This window comes from Nicotiana attenuata, chromosome 5 (assembly GCF_001879085.1).
Source record: "Nicotiana attenuata strain UT chromosome 5, NIATTr2, whole genome shotgun sequence".
Classification (NCBI taxonomy): Eukaryota; Viridiplantae; Streptophyta; class Magnoliopsida; order Solanales; family Solanaceae; genus Nicotiana; species Nicotiana attenuata.
Window position 1 is genome coordinate 21,646,877 of NC_031993.1, and position 15,964 is coordinate 21,662,840.

The window sequence follows — 15,964 nt, forward strand, 5'->3', positions numbered from 1 at the left end:
TCCTTTGGTCCCTAAATCATGTTCGGCTTTTTTTTTCTTATTTACTAATCTATGTTGATTTTTATTACGCCGGGGGGTCTAACATCGCCTTCTGGTAATTACGTTGGAGTCGCCAACTCATATTCCCAAAATGAGGATATAACTTTATGGCTTACACTCTTTTATAGTCTCAAGGAATGCCACCTCTTGTCTTTTCCTTTACTTGACTATAGACTATGTCATCTTGTCATATTATGATTTACCGTTACCACCCTGTTATCACATCTTACTCGTAATTCTTCATTTACCCTCTTCTTATTCTTCTGCTAATATCTCTGTTTATTACCTTATTCTGAAAATCTCAACAAAACATTGTTTCACTTTTTTTGCTCCCCTGGCTCAATCCACCATTCTAGGTTACTCCAACCCAAGCTGGATCCTAATACTCCATCTTCTCTTAAACTATATATGTTAGCTCCCATAGGGCATAACTGAGATGGGTGTGGCCAATTGTACGTACCTTTATTTCTGTTGAAGGTAACTTAGAAGCTTATATTTCTCTGCCTGAATTGAAAAATTGGATAATCTTCATTAATTGAGTACCTCGTACCCTTCTTCACCTTGCTTCTGTTATTTGTTGAAAATTACACTTTTACCTTCTAATACTCCCATGGCCTGCTATTCGCGAGGTACATTAGATATTCCCGTCTTAGGGTCTTAAGTAGGAAATCCGTACATCTAGTATGCACGATCTGATAGGGCCTCAAACAAGGCCACATTGTCAAGAATTCTCTCTCTATAGTGCCCTTACTTGCTGCTATATTAGCCCTCTAACTAGTTGTAATTTTTTTTCAAATTGAAAGCATCTCTATTATTAGCAAACATAAGTCTTGGCTCGAACTCTTATGACTCAACTCTATAGCACGATGTGGATTTGAAAGAAGGGTAACAGACTCCTAAATGACTTGTAGCTTCATGTTTATATAATGTGGTGCACAACACATCTATAAACAAGGTTCTACTAGACACGGCTTGTAGACTCCCTAGGATAGAACTACTCTGATACCAAGTTTTTCATGCCCCAAACTCGATGAGGCATGGCCGGCACCGGGTGCCGTACTCGGCCCGAGCGTACCACTCCTTAACTGTGAACTCTGGAGGGGTAACCCTCAACATAGGTCGATGAGGACATATTCTGAATCGTCTGAAAATAACGCCTCTCTCATCTGTGGGGTAAACATACCCAAAAGCTGATATACAAAACTGTGCAGGCCGATGAAGCCGCCATGAACATATACTGATATAAAAATATGTAGGACTCGTCTACAAGCCTCTAGCGATAGCTGAACTGTAGCATGGTCGGGACAGGGCCTCGACCTACCCATCAAACCTGTATATATAAAAAATGGACTCCAAGGTCTAGACCTGGTAACCCCGAGGAAGTGGAGCTTACCAACCAAGCTGATGTTTGACTCTGTCTACTGGGAAGGTCTATCCAGTTGTCTATCAGGACCTGCAGGCATGAAATGCAGCATCCCCAGCAAAAGGGACGTCAGTACAAAATAATGTACCGAGTATGTAAGGCAACAGAATAACTGAAAGCTAAAACTGAACTGATAATATAATAACTGAATGTAACTGGGAGTCAAAGATAATCTGAAGAGATGCTTACCTGCTGATACTGACTCAACTCTCTCCATATCGTATGTAAAATAGTTGTCCGGCCCTATAAGGCTAGTTATGTGTAACTGCTCTGCCGTAGTAGCTTGCTCATAGGCGCTCGGCCATACTACGCTCTGTATCTCGGCCATTCTGGGCTCGCTCATAGGCGCTCGGCCACAGTAGGCTCGGTATATAACTTACCATCTGATCAGAGGTTTCCCAATAGGGGCCTGCCCATCGATTATAGCTCGATGGTGGTGCAAATACTGTATCACTGTATATATATAGACTCTCTGCTCTCTTGGCTGAAAGAAGATAAAAATAAACTGAATATGAAGTGCCGATAAGGGAGAATGTTGTAACTTAGGAGACTAGGAAAATGTACATAAATTAAGGAATATGAACTTCTCTTTATGTCTCGTTACAAACACATGTAGTTACTGAATCATGCCAAAATGAAAGAAAGGTTTAGCCTTAACATACCTTATCACAATATGTCCAATAACCACGTTAAACTCGTCTTGTTGTACCTTAATCTACAACAATGATAACAATACTATCATCGAGTTATGGAAGGTACAACTATCACACAACGAACGACAAGCTTATTTTGTAAAAGAACGGGCAGCATCTCCCCTATAATCTTTACTTCCTCCTAATTTGACACAACACCAACAACACAAGAAAACAACAATAACAACATATATACATCATTTTCCAACCTTATATCTATCACAGAATACCACAAAACAGCCCAACATATCCCTATCACTCCATACACAAAACAACAACCATAGTAGTGTCAAACAACCCAAAAATGTAACGACGAACGACCAGCCAACCACCCTGAAATTATGTGGTGTTTTTCCACACCCTTTCTCCTCCAAAACTACACAAAAACATCAGCAAAAGAGACAACCCAACAGCAACATGAAACATCCCACAAAACAGTCCACTACAAGTTGAACAACTCGAACTCAAAGCTTCCGATCACCATCCCGTAAGTTCTTACAATTATTGAATGAATTTCTCTACTCTTACAGCAGAAAAATAGATGAAAAAGGGCAGTATACTTACCATATTTTGTGAATATCTCAGCTCGTATCTTGATTCTTCAACCCTTAGGTTTATCTCCAACTAGAACTTTAAAAGAAGAGAAAATAATTTAAGGTTGTGTTTTGAATTTTTGGGAGGATTTTGCTGGGGTGTACATCTGATTTTTTTGATGTGTTATGAGTATAATATCTGAAGGAAATCATCCCTTAAAAGGGCTCTTTGGCCGACCTTGGAGCTTTTAATTGAGGCCTCTCCTTTTGGCAAGTAGGTGATGCACCTACTTGTCACCTACCAGCCTGTGCAGTCTCACGAAAACGTTAATATCTCTCTATTCCAATGTCGTATGAATGAACGGTTTACTCGGTTGCAAACTAGACTCATAGATCTTCAATTTGGTATGTATATCATACTTTAATTCCATGTACATTGGGAGAAATGCTCGGCTACATTTGACCTAATTTTTAGCATATTTATGAATGTAACTTGTGATGACCTTTTCCAACTTTTGTTCCACAACTCGCTTGACTTCAAAACATGACACACGACTATCATACGACTAAATTAACTCATAATATAATCTCCATATAATGTTAAGCACCCTAGTCTCACCCCAAAAGTACATGTTATAATATTCCCAACTTGTCGACTTTTGACGAAACTAATTTTCTTCAATTCATTTAGCTTCTAAGAATTCAAACCCTCTTGATACTTGTTATTCATGATCTTAAATATTTGTAACCTCCAAGTTAACATGATTAACTTACTTGATGTACTTTCGCAGATGATCTCATTTCATAGCTTCCATCAGTTGACTTGCGCGTACTTTTACGTACCAAAACATGGGGTGTAACAATATTAGAGTCCCACTGAGTGGATTTAACTACCTTCCAGCTGGAGGGCATGGCTCGTAGGTGGTGGCAGTCACATCTTCTGGAAGACCAGCAAGTTCTCCTCCCATGACTTGGGATCAGTTTACACGCCTTTTCTTGGATAGGTATATTCCACCTTCCCAGAGGGAAGAGTTGCGGCGTCAGTTTGAGCAGCTCCAACAGGGTCAGATGTCAGTGACCGACTATGAGGCAAGATTCTTTGAGTTGTCCCGCCATGCACTTATGATACTTTCTACTGACACGGAGAGAGTGCGGAGGTTTGTTGCGGGGTTGCACTCAGGTATTCAGGCCACTATGGCATGGGAGGTTGAGATGGGGACTTATTATCAGCTAATTGTGGAGATAGCCCGGAGGATTAAGGGTTACCGTCAGCGAGGTAGGGAGCAGATGCAGCGGGACAAGCGGTTCCATTTTTCTGCAACGTTTAGAGGTGCCCCAGTTTGGGGCAGAGGTCAGTTTTGGAGGGGTCAGCCTAGCAGGCCTACATATCCAGCACCACCACCTCCTCGGGGTGCTCCAGCACGACCCTATTTCATTGCCATGCCAGAGAGTTCATACCACCCACCAGCTATTTAGGGTTCTTCCAATGGGTATTCAGGTCATCAGGGTCAGACCTCAGGGAAGCAGTCTATGGTACTGAGAGGTTGTTACGAGTGTGGGGATCTGGGTCACATGAAGAGGTTTTGTCCCAGACTCGAGGCAAGATAGTACAGTAGGGCTATCAGCCCATGATTACAGCACCAGTCGTCCGACCCCCCAAAGGCGGAGGGCAGTCAGGTAGGGGCCGTCCTAGAGGTTGAGGCCAGAAAGGTGTAGGTCAGCCAGCTATTGTTCAGTCAGGCAGAGGCCGGCCAGTTGGCGCTCCAACTAGGTTCTATGCTTTTCCGGCCAGACCAGATGCAGTGGCCTCAGATACCGTGATCACAGGTATTATTTTTGTCTACAGTAAGGATGCTTCGCTATTATTTGATCCACGGTCTACCTATTCATATGTGTCATCTCTATTTGCTCATTTCCTGGATATTCCTCGTGAGCCTTGGGTACTCCTGTTTATGTGTCCACTCTTGTGGGCTATCCTATTGTTGTGGATCGGATCTATTGGTCCTGTGTGGTCACATTCTGTGGTTATGAGACTAGAGCGGATCTTATGTTGCTTGATATGACCGACTTTGAGGTCATCCTGGGCATGGACTGGCTATCCCCATATCACGCCATCCTTGATTGCCATACCAAGACTGTTACCTTAGCGATGCCAGAGTTGCCTAGATTGGAGTGGAAGGGTTCGTCAATCAGTACGTCTAGTCGGGTTATCTCTTTTTTGAAGGCTCAACATATGGTCGAGAAGAGTTGTTTGGCTTATCTAGCATATGTTCGGGATACTATCGCAGAGACTCCGACGATTGATTCAGTGCCAGTAGTCCGGGAGTTCTCCGATGTGTTTCCTTCTAACCTTCCAGGCATGCCACCAGATTGTGATATCGATTTCTGTATTGACTTGGCTCCAGGTACCCAACCTATATCTATCCCACCGTACTGTATGGCTCCGAAAGAGTTGAAGGAATTAAAGGATCAGCTTGAGGAGTTTCTAGCAAAGGGGTTCGTCAGACCAAGTGTGTCACCTTGGGGTGCACCAGTGTTATTTGTGAAGAAGAAATATGGGACTATGCGGATGTGCATTGATTATCGCCAATTGAACAAAGTTACTATTAAGAACAAGTACACGTTACCGCGTATCGATGATTTGTTTTACCATTTGCAGGGTGCTAGGGTGTTCTCTAAGATCAACTTGAGATCGGAGTACCATCAGTTGAAGATTTGGGACTCGGATATTCCGAAGAATGCTTTCCGTACTAGATATGGCCATTATGAGTTTCTAGTGATGTCCTTCGGCATGACTAACGCCCCAGCGGCGTTTACGGATTTGATGAATAGGGTGTTCAGGCCATACTTTGATTCGTTTGTCATATCTTTATTGATGACATTTTGATCTACTCGCACAGTATGGAGGAGCACGAGCAGCATTTGAGAGTGGTGCTTCAGACATTGCGGGAACAGAAGCGATATGATAAGTTCTCCAAGTGTGAGTTTTGGCTAGATTCTGTAGCATTCTTGGGGCATATTGTATCAGGCGAGGGTATTAAGGTGGATCCCAAAAAGATTGAGGCAGCTCAAAGTTGGCCTCGTCCTACTTCGGCGATTGAGATCAGGAGTTTCTTGGGGTTAGCAGGTTATTATCGCCGATTTGTGGATGGCTTCTCATCTATTGCAGCACCTTTGACTAGATTGACCCAGAAGGGTGATCCATTCTGTTGATCTGATGATTGTGAGGCGAGCTTTCAAAAGCTCAAGACAGCTTTGACTACAGCACCAGTGCTAGTGTTGCCTTCTAGTTCGGGGATGTATACGGCGTATTGCGACGCTTCATGTGTTGGTTTGGGTACTGTATTGATGCAGGAGGGGCGAGTTATTGCATATGCTTCACGTCAATTGAAGATCCATGAGAAGAATTACCATGTGCACGATTTAGAATTAGCCGCAATTGTTCATGCTCTTAGGATTTGGAGGCATTATCTTTATCAGGTGTCCTGTGAGGTTTACACTGATCATCATAGCTTGTAGCATTTGTTCAAGCAAAAGGATCTCCATTTGAGGCAGCGCAGATGGCTTGAGTTGCTGAAGGATTATGATATCACCATTTTTTATCATCCGGGCAAGGCGAATGTGGTCGCAGATGCCTTGAGCAAAAAGGCAGAGAGTATGGGTAACTTGGAATTCATTTCAGTGGAGGAGAGGCCACTAGTTGTGGACATTTAGTCCTTGGCTGGATATTTCAGAGCCCAACCGAGTTCTTGCATGCGTTGTTGCCCAGTCTTCACTATTGGAGCAGAGCAAGGCTTGACAGTTTGATGATCCGCACTTGATGGTTCTTAGAGAGACGGTACTACAAGATGGTGCCAAGGAGGTTTCTATTGGCGAGGATGGTGTTCTGCATTCCGGGGTTGTTTATGTGTTCCTAATGTTCACGGCTTGAGGGGGAGGATTCTAGAGAAGGCACACAGTTCTCGGTATTGCATTCATCCATGTGCTACGAAGATATATCGTGACCTGAGGCAGCATTATTAGTGGCGACGGATGAAGAAAGACATAGTTGAGTATGTAGCTAGATGCCTAAATTGCCAGCATGTTAAGTATGAGCACCAGAGGCCAGGTGGCCTACTCCAGCAGATGACTATACCGGAGTGGAAATTGGAGCGCATTACTATGGACTTTGTAGTTGGGTTGCCGCGGACCTTGTGGAAGTTTGATGCAGTTTGGGTCATTGTCGACAGGTTGACCAAGTCGGCACACTTCATTTCGGTTGTGACTACGTGTATCTCAGAGAGGTTGGCCCAGATTTATATTCAGGAGATAGTTCGGTTGCATGGTGTGACTGTTTCCATCATATCAGATAGAGGCCCTCAGTTTACTTCGCATTTATGGAGAGCAGTACAGAGTGAGTTAGGGACCTGTGTAGAGCTCAGCACAACATTTCATCCACAGACCGACGGGCAATCGGAGCAAACAGTTAAGATCTTGGAGGACATGCTCAGAGTATGTGTGATTGACTTTGGAGGGTAGTGGGATCGATTCTTGCCTTTGGCCGAGTTTGCTTACAACAACACTTATCAATCCAGCATCGAAATGGCTCCATTTGAAGCTTTACATTGTCGGCGATGTTGTTGTCCCATCGGGTGGTTTGAGCCCAGCGAGGCTAAGTTATATGGTACTAATTTGGTGAACGATGGCTTGGAAAAGGTAAATTTGATTTAGGAGCGACTTCACACAACACAGTCCAGACAGAAGAGTTACGCGGATCAAAAGGCGCATGATTTATCATTTATGGTGGGCGAGAAGATTCTCTTGAAAGTCTCGCCAATGAAGGGGATCATGAGGTTCGGGAAGAAGGGCAAGTTGAGCCCAAGGTTTATAGGCACATTTGAGGTGTTGAGACGAGTTGGAGAGGTTGCTTATGAGCTTGCTTTACCTCCCAGTCTATCAGATCCGGTTTTCCACGTGTCAATGCTCCAGAGGTATCATGCTGACTTGTCACATGTGTTAGACTTCAGCACGATTCAGTTAGATGGGAGCCTGGGTTATGAGGAGGAGCCAGTTGCCATCGTTGATAGGCAGATTCGCCATTTGAGATCCAAGAGGATTTCCGCGGTAAAGGATCAGTGAAAGGGCCAACCAATCGAGGAGGCTACCTCGGAGTCCGAGGAGGACATGCGTAGCATATATCCACACTAATTCAGCACTCTAGGTATGATTCTAAACCCGTTCGAGGACAAACGTTTGTTTAAGAGGTGGAGAATGTAACGATCCGACCGGTCGTATTGCTTTCTAGAATCCCATTCCCCTAAATAAGACTTCCCCTAGGTGCTTTTACTGTTTTATGACTTGCGGGGATGGTTAGTTCGAGACTCGGAAGAGTTCGGTTTGAAATCGAAACACTTGGTTCCTTAAGGTTAGCTAAAAAGGTTAAGTTTGACTTCGGTCAACGTTTTGAGTAAATGACCTCGGAATCGGGATTTGACAGTTCCAATAAGTTCGTATGATGATTTTGGACTTGGGCGTATGCTCGGATTGGTTTTGGATGACCCGGGAGTGTTTCGGCGCCTAATAGTGTAAGTTGGTTCTTTGAAGGTTTTGAAGCTCTTTAAATTTGGTTTGGAGTAGGTTTTGGTGATATCGATGTTCAAATGGGATTCCGAGATCGGGAATAGTTCCGTAATGTCATTTAAGACTTATACGCAAAATTTGGTGTCATTACGAGTAGTTTAAGTACGTTTCGGCGCATTGGGAGTAAATTAAAGAACTTAAAGTTCATGTTTTTGATTCAATTGGTTTGGGGTGTGATTCATAGTTTTAATGTTGTTTTGTGCATTCCGTGAGTTTGAGCGAGTCTATTTATGATTTCAAACTTGTTGGTATGTTCGGGCAGGGCCACGGGGGCCCCGGGCGTTAATCGGACGAGGCTCGGATCAAGTTTGGACTTGAAGGCAAGTGCTGAAGCTTTCAGCTTCTGGTGCGATCGCACCAACGCTTGGACAGCCGCAGGTGCGAGAATGAGCCACAGAAGCAGACTAGCCAAGGCTTCCAAAGATCGCAGGAGCGAACAAGTTTGCGCACCTGCGAACGCACAGGTGCGATGGCAGTGATCGCAGAAGCGGCTTGAGTCGCAGGAGCGGCAGGTTGGCCGCATAAGTGGGACCGTAGAAACGGGACCCTGCCCGTAGAAGCGAAACTAGCCAGCCTTAGGCTCTTCCGCAAAAGCGGACCTTGGTCCGTAGGAGCGACGCTGCAGATGCGGCCCAGCGACTGCAGAAGCGGAAATCATTGTAGGCAGACCCCAATTTAATGCGGGACTTAGACCTATTGAGCTCATTTATTTCATTGTTTAGGCGATTCTTGGAGCTCTTAGAGAGGGGATTTCACCTATCACTTTGAGGTAAGTAATATCTACACAATGTGAGTTAAATACATAGTTTATGGGTAGTTAAAACATGTAAATTAGTGAAAATCATGGGTTTAGGTGAAAACCTAGGTTTTTGATAAACATGGGATTTAACCACGAAATTTGTTATGGAATTTAGTGAAAATCATATAATTGAGTTCATGAGGTTATGGGTAACAACTTTCTTCGAAAATTTCCAGAATCCGGGCACGTGGGCCTGGGGGTGAATTTTTGGGATTCTTCAAATAGGATTGGGAAATCACTTTGATAGTTAGGATATGAACTTTTGACCATGTATTGACTATTTTATATAACATTTGACTAGTTTCGAGTCTTTTGGCACCGAATTGAGGGTTTGAGCATAATCTTGGACCGGAAAGTAGGCTTTGAGACAAGGTAAGTCTCTTTTCTAACCTTATAAATTAACCCTATAGGTGAACGTAATTAATATGTGCTTTTATTTGTGGGGGATACGTACGCGCGAGGTGACGAGAGTCCGTTTGTAGCTACTATTCATGCTTATGTCCGGGTAGTTTTAGGTTTACACCATGCTTTGTTGACACCGTTATTTGATTATGCTTGTTAATTGTCTTGTGTAGAGCTGAGGTTGGGGATTTTAAGATATTAAAAGTTTCTAGTTGAATTTCTTATTTTGGAAAGAATTGAGGGATATTATGATAACTTGAGAAATCTATGTTCAACCGCGTCGCAAGTATATTACGCAAGAAGGGTAAATTTCCACTACTCTCATGGGAGTAGGCCGTTCGCCTCGGCAAGTTAATAGATGCATCTATGGTTCGTGTCGTTCGACCCTCGGCAGTGCACACAATATATGTATATGTATATGTAGATTTGGACCGGGTCGTACGTCCTCGGCATAATTTGTGTGCATTAATACTAGAAGCCCTACTACATCTCATATTGTTTCTTTGGCTTGAGATGTTAAATGGTTAAATGAGGGAAATGATTTGGTTCTTACTAACGGTGAAAGGATTGTTTATTTATTTCTTGCTCTGAGTTCTATTGTCATTTATATATATCATGTTTAATCAGAATTTCATATTATTATATTGTTGGCCCATAGTAAGTGTCAAAGTCAACCCTCGTCACTACTTCTTCGAGGTTAGACTAGATACTTACTGGGTACATGTTGTTTATTTACTCACGCTACACTTCTGCACTTAATGTGCAGGATCTGAGGCAGGTGCATCTGGATATCAGTCCGGCGCGCAAACTTGATTATCATTTCGAGACTTCACGGTGAGCTGCCTTGTGAGCAGTTCTGCAGCAGCCGGAGTCTTTCCTTTGCTTGTATTTTTCTGTCTATTTCATTTCAGACAGTAGACTAGTATTCTTTTATATATTCTACTAGATGCTCATACACTTGTGACACCAGGTCTTGGCACACACTAGTAGACTTGTGATTTTGGTTTATTTCTATGGTTATGATTACACTAAGTTTCTTTCGTTTAATTTATTTTTAAATATGTTATTTTCTTGAATCCTTTAAATTAAGGAAAGTTTAATTACTTGGAAATCTATTAAAAAGAGAAATCACGTGGTTAGTTCACCGTTGGCTTGCCTAGCGACGGCACTGGGCGCCATCACGGCCTATTATAGAATTGGGTCGTGACAGTATAAAACATCACTAACAAATACTAAAAGCAGTAAAATTATCAATTAACAAGACTAAGGGTTGGAGACAAGTTTAAGGAGGCCTAGAGTTATGATTTTCCCAAATGTCAGAATCTTTCCCGCTACATCTCCTATAATTTCGCCTGAGTATTTTCTGTTGATCATGAGCACTCGACTTATCTTAATTCCCTCTCGAGCAACTACAATAATGTACTACTTATATTCTCTCGAATTACACTAGCTCGTACTTTTTCACCACTCACTATGATCACATCAAAGATTCGTTATCTCTAATCCCGCTTATAATCCCGCCGTGTTGATCTCTCATATACCTTGGAAGTGACGTTGTTCGACAACAACCTAAATATGTACTCTTTCTCAAGCAATACATAATAAATAGGCATAGTCAAATGAGAGCTCTTCAATTAACTAAAATAAGCACGTAGTTGAACAAGTAGGGATATTCAAAGGCTCAATTATATGCAAACGTAATAACAATTCATCCTCCAAAAGGTTTCATCAAAACCCTAGATAATAATTTAGCTACTCATAATTGTTTGCACAAATACAAGAGTAGAATTCATAACAATGAAAAATAGGAAGAAAGAGGAAAAACGTGAAGTTGACTCCTTCTCCTTTCTCCAAGTGTGTTCTTGTCTCTCCAAAGTCTTCTCCCTCTTCAAAAAGTGGCTAACTCTCATATTTATATGGTTTAGCATTGAGTTGGGGAGAATTTGGCTTCTCCGAATTCGGATTGGAGAAGCTGATTTTTTCTGCTCCGGTCCCGGCCTGGCAAAGCGAACCTCGCTTCACTGTCCAAGGTTTTTCTTTTCATCTTTTATTGCCAGTTTTACTCCTATTTGATCATTTTCCATGCAAGTTCATTCCTACACATAAGAAACACGTAATGAGCATATTTTCACTTTAAAATCGGTGTTAACTCCCGCAAATCAAACAAGAAATAATACACAATTACACTTAAAACATGCACTTTTCACCCTTTATCAGAGGTCAAATATATATCAAATATGCCTTTATCAAATTTCTAGTAACATTCAAGATTTAAATGTAGTGTTGCTACATTCTTCTTGATCATAATGTACATCAAGGAGATGCATATCATCCTATGTTTGAGAAATATGCTGTTAAAGCCCACGAATTACGGATAACAAATCGGAGGGAAGAATCAAAGATAACATGCTTCATCCTTTCATTCTTAATCTGGATACATTAAATTTGTGCCTCTTTTATTTCTCAAGTTTAAGATTGTAAATGGCATTCAATGTTGTGTTGTCATCCTTTTACAAATTAGTATCTATAGGGACATATTGAAATCATGTGAAATCTCAGTCATCGAATATTATAGTCTGTTTATATGATAATGAAACAACGTTTTTTTTATAATATGGATATTTATATAATATAAACATTAGAAGTTGTTCCTAATACATAAGCTTCGAGAATGAAAACTTGTCACAACTTGGTAGTCCAATGTTTGTGACATTTTGGTTACCTAGAAGTATTAGTCTATTACATGCTGTAATGTCTAGTGACTTCTTGGAAAGGTAGACAACATCCAGATCTTTAGCAAGTTGTGAGTTTACAAAAGGGGAGGTGCTGGATGTAGTTTAGCCGACTCCTTGCACGGTTGCCAAAATGTGTCTTTGCATGCATCTATTGCCAAAAGATGAGCTACTTGGTTTCCTTCACGGAAGTTATACCGTAAGGATAGGTCCTTCTGCTGGAGCATCAATAATCTGCATGAATGAACAACCTTAGTCATGACAAAGTGATCTTTGTTTAGTGCATGGATAGCATCAGTGGAGTCTGTTTCGATTTCTAGTGGAAATAGGTTGTAATGAGTCGTTATTTTCATGCCTTCGTGGATCGCCTGGAGTTCTGCATGCAGAGGTGAAAGTGCCTTATCTATTTTTTGAAAACCTAATATCCATTTTCCTATATTGTTACGGAAGACTCCCCCAAGACCAGATTTGTTACCTTCTTGTTTAAAGGCACCATCCGTGTTGAGTTTGTAGCAGTCGTGTTGGGGGAGATACCATTTTATGTCAATGTTAGATTTATCCACAGTTGTCGATCCAGTGGAATTGAAAAATAGAAATTCAGTAGCTAAATTAGAGATATCTTTCATACGCGGGGAATAGTGTGTGTTGTTGATATTATTATTGTTTCTGTTGATCCAGATTCCCCATAGGAGGAAAGGTAGGAGATTACTCCAAGGAATTTTTAAGTGGGTTGGGTTTATCTCTTTCAGCTTGGTTAGCCAGTGATTATCCTGATTAGTGATCATATTAGTGATGTTGAATTGTCTCCATATAGTTGAGACGATGGGGCATGTGAGGAAAATGTGAGTGATGGTTTCCTCTTGGTCTTTGCAGCTAGGGCAATTGGGGTTTATGTTGATTCCAATATGATGGAGATATGAGTGGCAAGGAATCTTATTGTGAAGGATTTGCCAAAAGAAATATTTTATTTTGTTAGGACAAGGTATTTTCCATATCCACTCAAAGTCTCAATTACTAGTGACCCCTTGGTTTAGTAAGTTGTAGCAAGATTTAGTATTGAATAACCCGTTTGGGCTGAGTTTCCAAAGGGGTTTATCTATGCTTTGTAGGGGTAATGGGATAGAGTTAATTTTGTCCATGATTGTTGGAGGAATAGTAAAGGAAGTATTCTGGAAATTCCACTTTCCTTTGTGGTGTAATTTCTTAATAGGAATGGTAGTTTCATTACAATTTAAAGGGCCCTCAATGCTAGCTCTAAGAGTTGTGAGTTGAGGGATCCATTGGGTCTCCCAACAGTTGAGATTAGAGTTCTTTCGAGGAAGCCATTGAATACCTTGATTACAAGTTTTCCAGCCAGTAACAACACTTTTCCAAATGAAGGAGGTGTGTTTGAAATTCCTTTTGCAGTATTTGTGGATTAGGAGGTTTGCCCAGGGTGAGGAGGTGATAACTGTAATTTTAACACGTTTTCTGCCCATACTTGCCTATGCTTTATGTATGAATTGTCATAAAATAGACCCAGAATGCTTACAAAGTGCGCTTGATTGCAGGTTTGAGCGACAAGATGACAAAAGTCAAAAATCGGCTCGAAACGGAGTGAAACCTGCTCAAGTGTCAAAAATCATTGAAGTGGGGACAAGAGGACCTAGCGCGGACCGCACTGTTTTGCTGCGCAGCCGCGCTAGGAGATTCAGAGAATATACATTTCAAGGGTAACCATGCGCGGTCCGCGCTCCTTTCTACGCGGTCAGCACTTGTGTCAATGCGGTCGTGCTTCATTGTTGCGCGGTCCGCGCCCATTAGCCTGCGCGGCCGCGCTACCTTTTTGCGCGGTCCGCGTCCCCAGCTTCAGAAGTGAGTGATCGAGGACCAAGACCCCTATTCGGCCGCGCTGCATTTCTGCACGGTCCGCGCCAGCCCCGCAGGGGTATTTTTGTCCAGTTTTTCTAGCCTAGTATAAATACAATATTTTATTAATTTTAGGTGAAGCATTAGATATCAGATAGCAGCTGCACTCGTGAGACTCAAGTTTTAGCCTATTTTGGGCATTTTCATCTTGTTTTATCGTGGATTCTTGTAGATTAACATTCTAGTTAATTAATATGTTGATTTTATCTACTACTTCTTCAATTTCTATTGCTATTATGTCTAGCTAAACCCATTAGCTAGGGTTGTGGCTCAACCCTAGTGTGGGTAATTAATGGGTGTGATTGTTTAATGCTTGAATGATGTTGGGTGTTTGCTATTTGGGTTAATTTTATTATTTAACTAGGATTTGGTGGTTGCAAACACTAAGTCTAGCTTAGTGGGTCTTGACTCTTCTTGAGAAAGAGTGTCTATGACTCCAAAATTAACCCAACAAGGAATTGGGATGGACCCATAAGAATGGTAGTCCCAATTAACGGGTTAAACCTCGCGAGAGTAATTACCCAACTTGAACCCTAAGTTGCTTGGGCTTGTTGGCCTACCCAATTGGTCTCGAGAGAGTCAATTGGGCAAAATCACTCTTTCTACCGAGAGGTGTGAGAGTGAGTGCAATCGTGCAACGGTTATAGCATAAGCCCCATAATCATCATTCTTGTATTAGGAATCTCTACCCGTTAGTTGACCACCTAGGTAAATGCCACGACCCTAGTGTCTTTCTCTATCTTGCATACAACCTAAAATTAATATCTTAGCATAATTTAGTTATAATTAGTAGTTGTTAAATTATAGTTGATAATTATAAAAACCCAAAAATATTAGAAGATCAATTAGAAGCAAACACGCATTTCTAGGCTAAGCAAATATCCAACTCCCTTTCTAGCTCCCTGTGGAAATTGACCCCGATACCACTATTGGGTAAAAGTATTAGCGCTCACTCTTCCTAAGGTTGAGTCCGCTGCGATCAGGAGGTATTGTTAATAAGTCTCCAAGAGAGACTACTGAGTAAGACTTTGTGTTTTGAAAGATCATCTTTCATTCCTAGTCCTCCTATAACTTTAGGTTTGGTAACAATGTTCCAATTAATGAGATGTAGTTTTTTTTGATTTGATGCAGTGCCCCAAATAAAATTCCTTTGGATTTGATCAATAAGCTTCAGAGTTTTTTTTGGGTAGCAATGTATACTGCATGGCATGATTTGGAATGAAATTGAGGGTAGCAAGGGCTAAGGTAGTCCTACCTGCTATGTTTAGAAAATTGGTTTTCCAATTTGAAAGTTTGGTCCGCATTTGTCGATTATGAATTGGTAGTTAGCTGCTTTGGGGGCATTGTTAAGGATTGGAAATCCCAAATAGTTACCAAACTTATTGGTTTTGTTGATATTGAACCCTGAGGCAATCTCCTTGGTGACTTGGATAGGACAATTTTGGGAGAACAAAATCTTTGATTTCCCCTTATTGATTTTTTGACCAGACATATTGCAAAAGGTATTGAGGCATTCTTTGATTGTTTGGAGGTTTTTTTTGTCAGCCTTTGCCATAAGTGTAAGATCGTCTGCAAAAAATAAGTGGGATATACTAGTGTGTTGGTTGTTAAGGCCAATAGGGTCCCAAAGATTGATGTCTACTTGGTGGCATATTAGGCGGGATAGCATTTCCATACACAAAATGAATATAAAGGGGGATAGGGGGCAACCTTGCCTGATACCCCTACTTGGTGCAAAGAAAGAGGTTGTAGCTCTATTTACCAAAATGGCAATGTTGCTAGTGCTAATACAATTCATGATGAGATTCTTTATATTA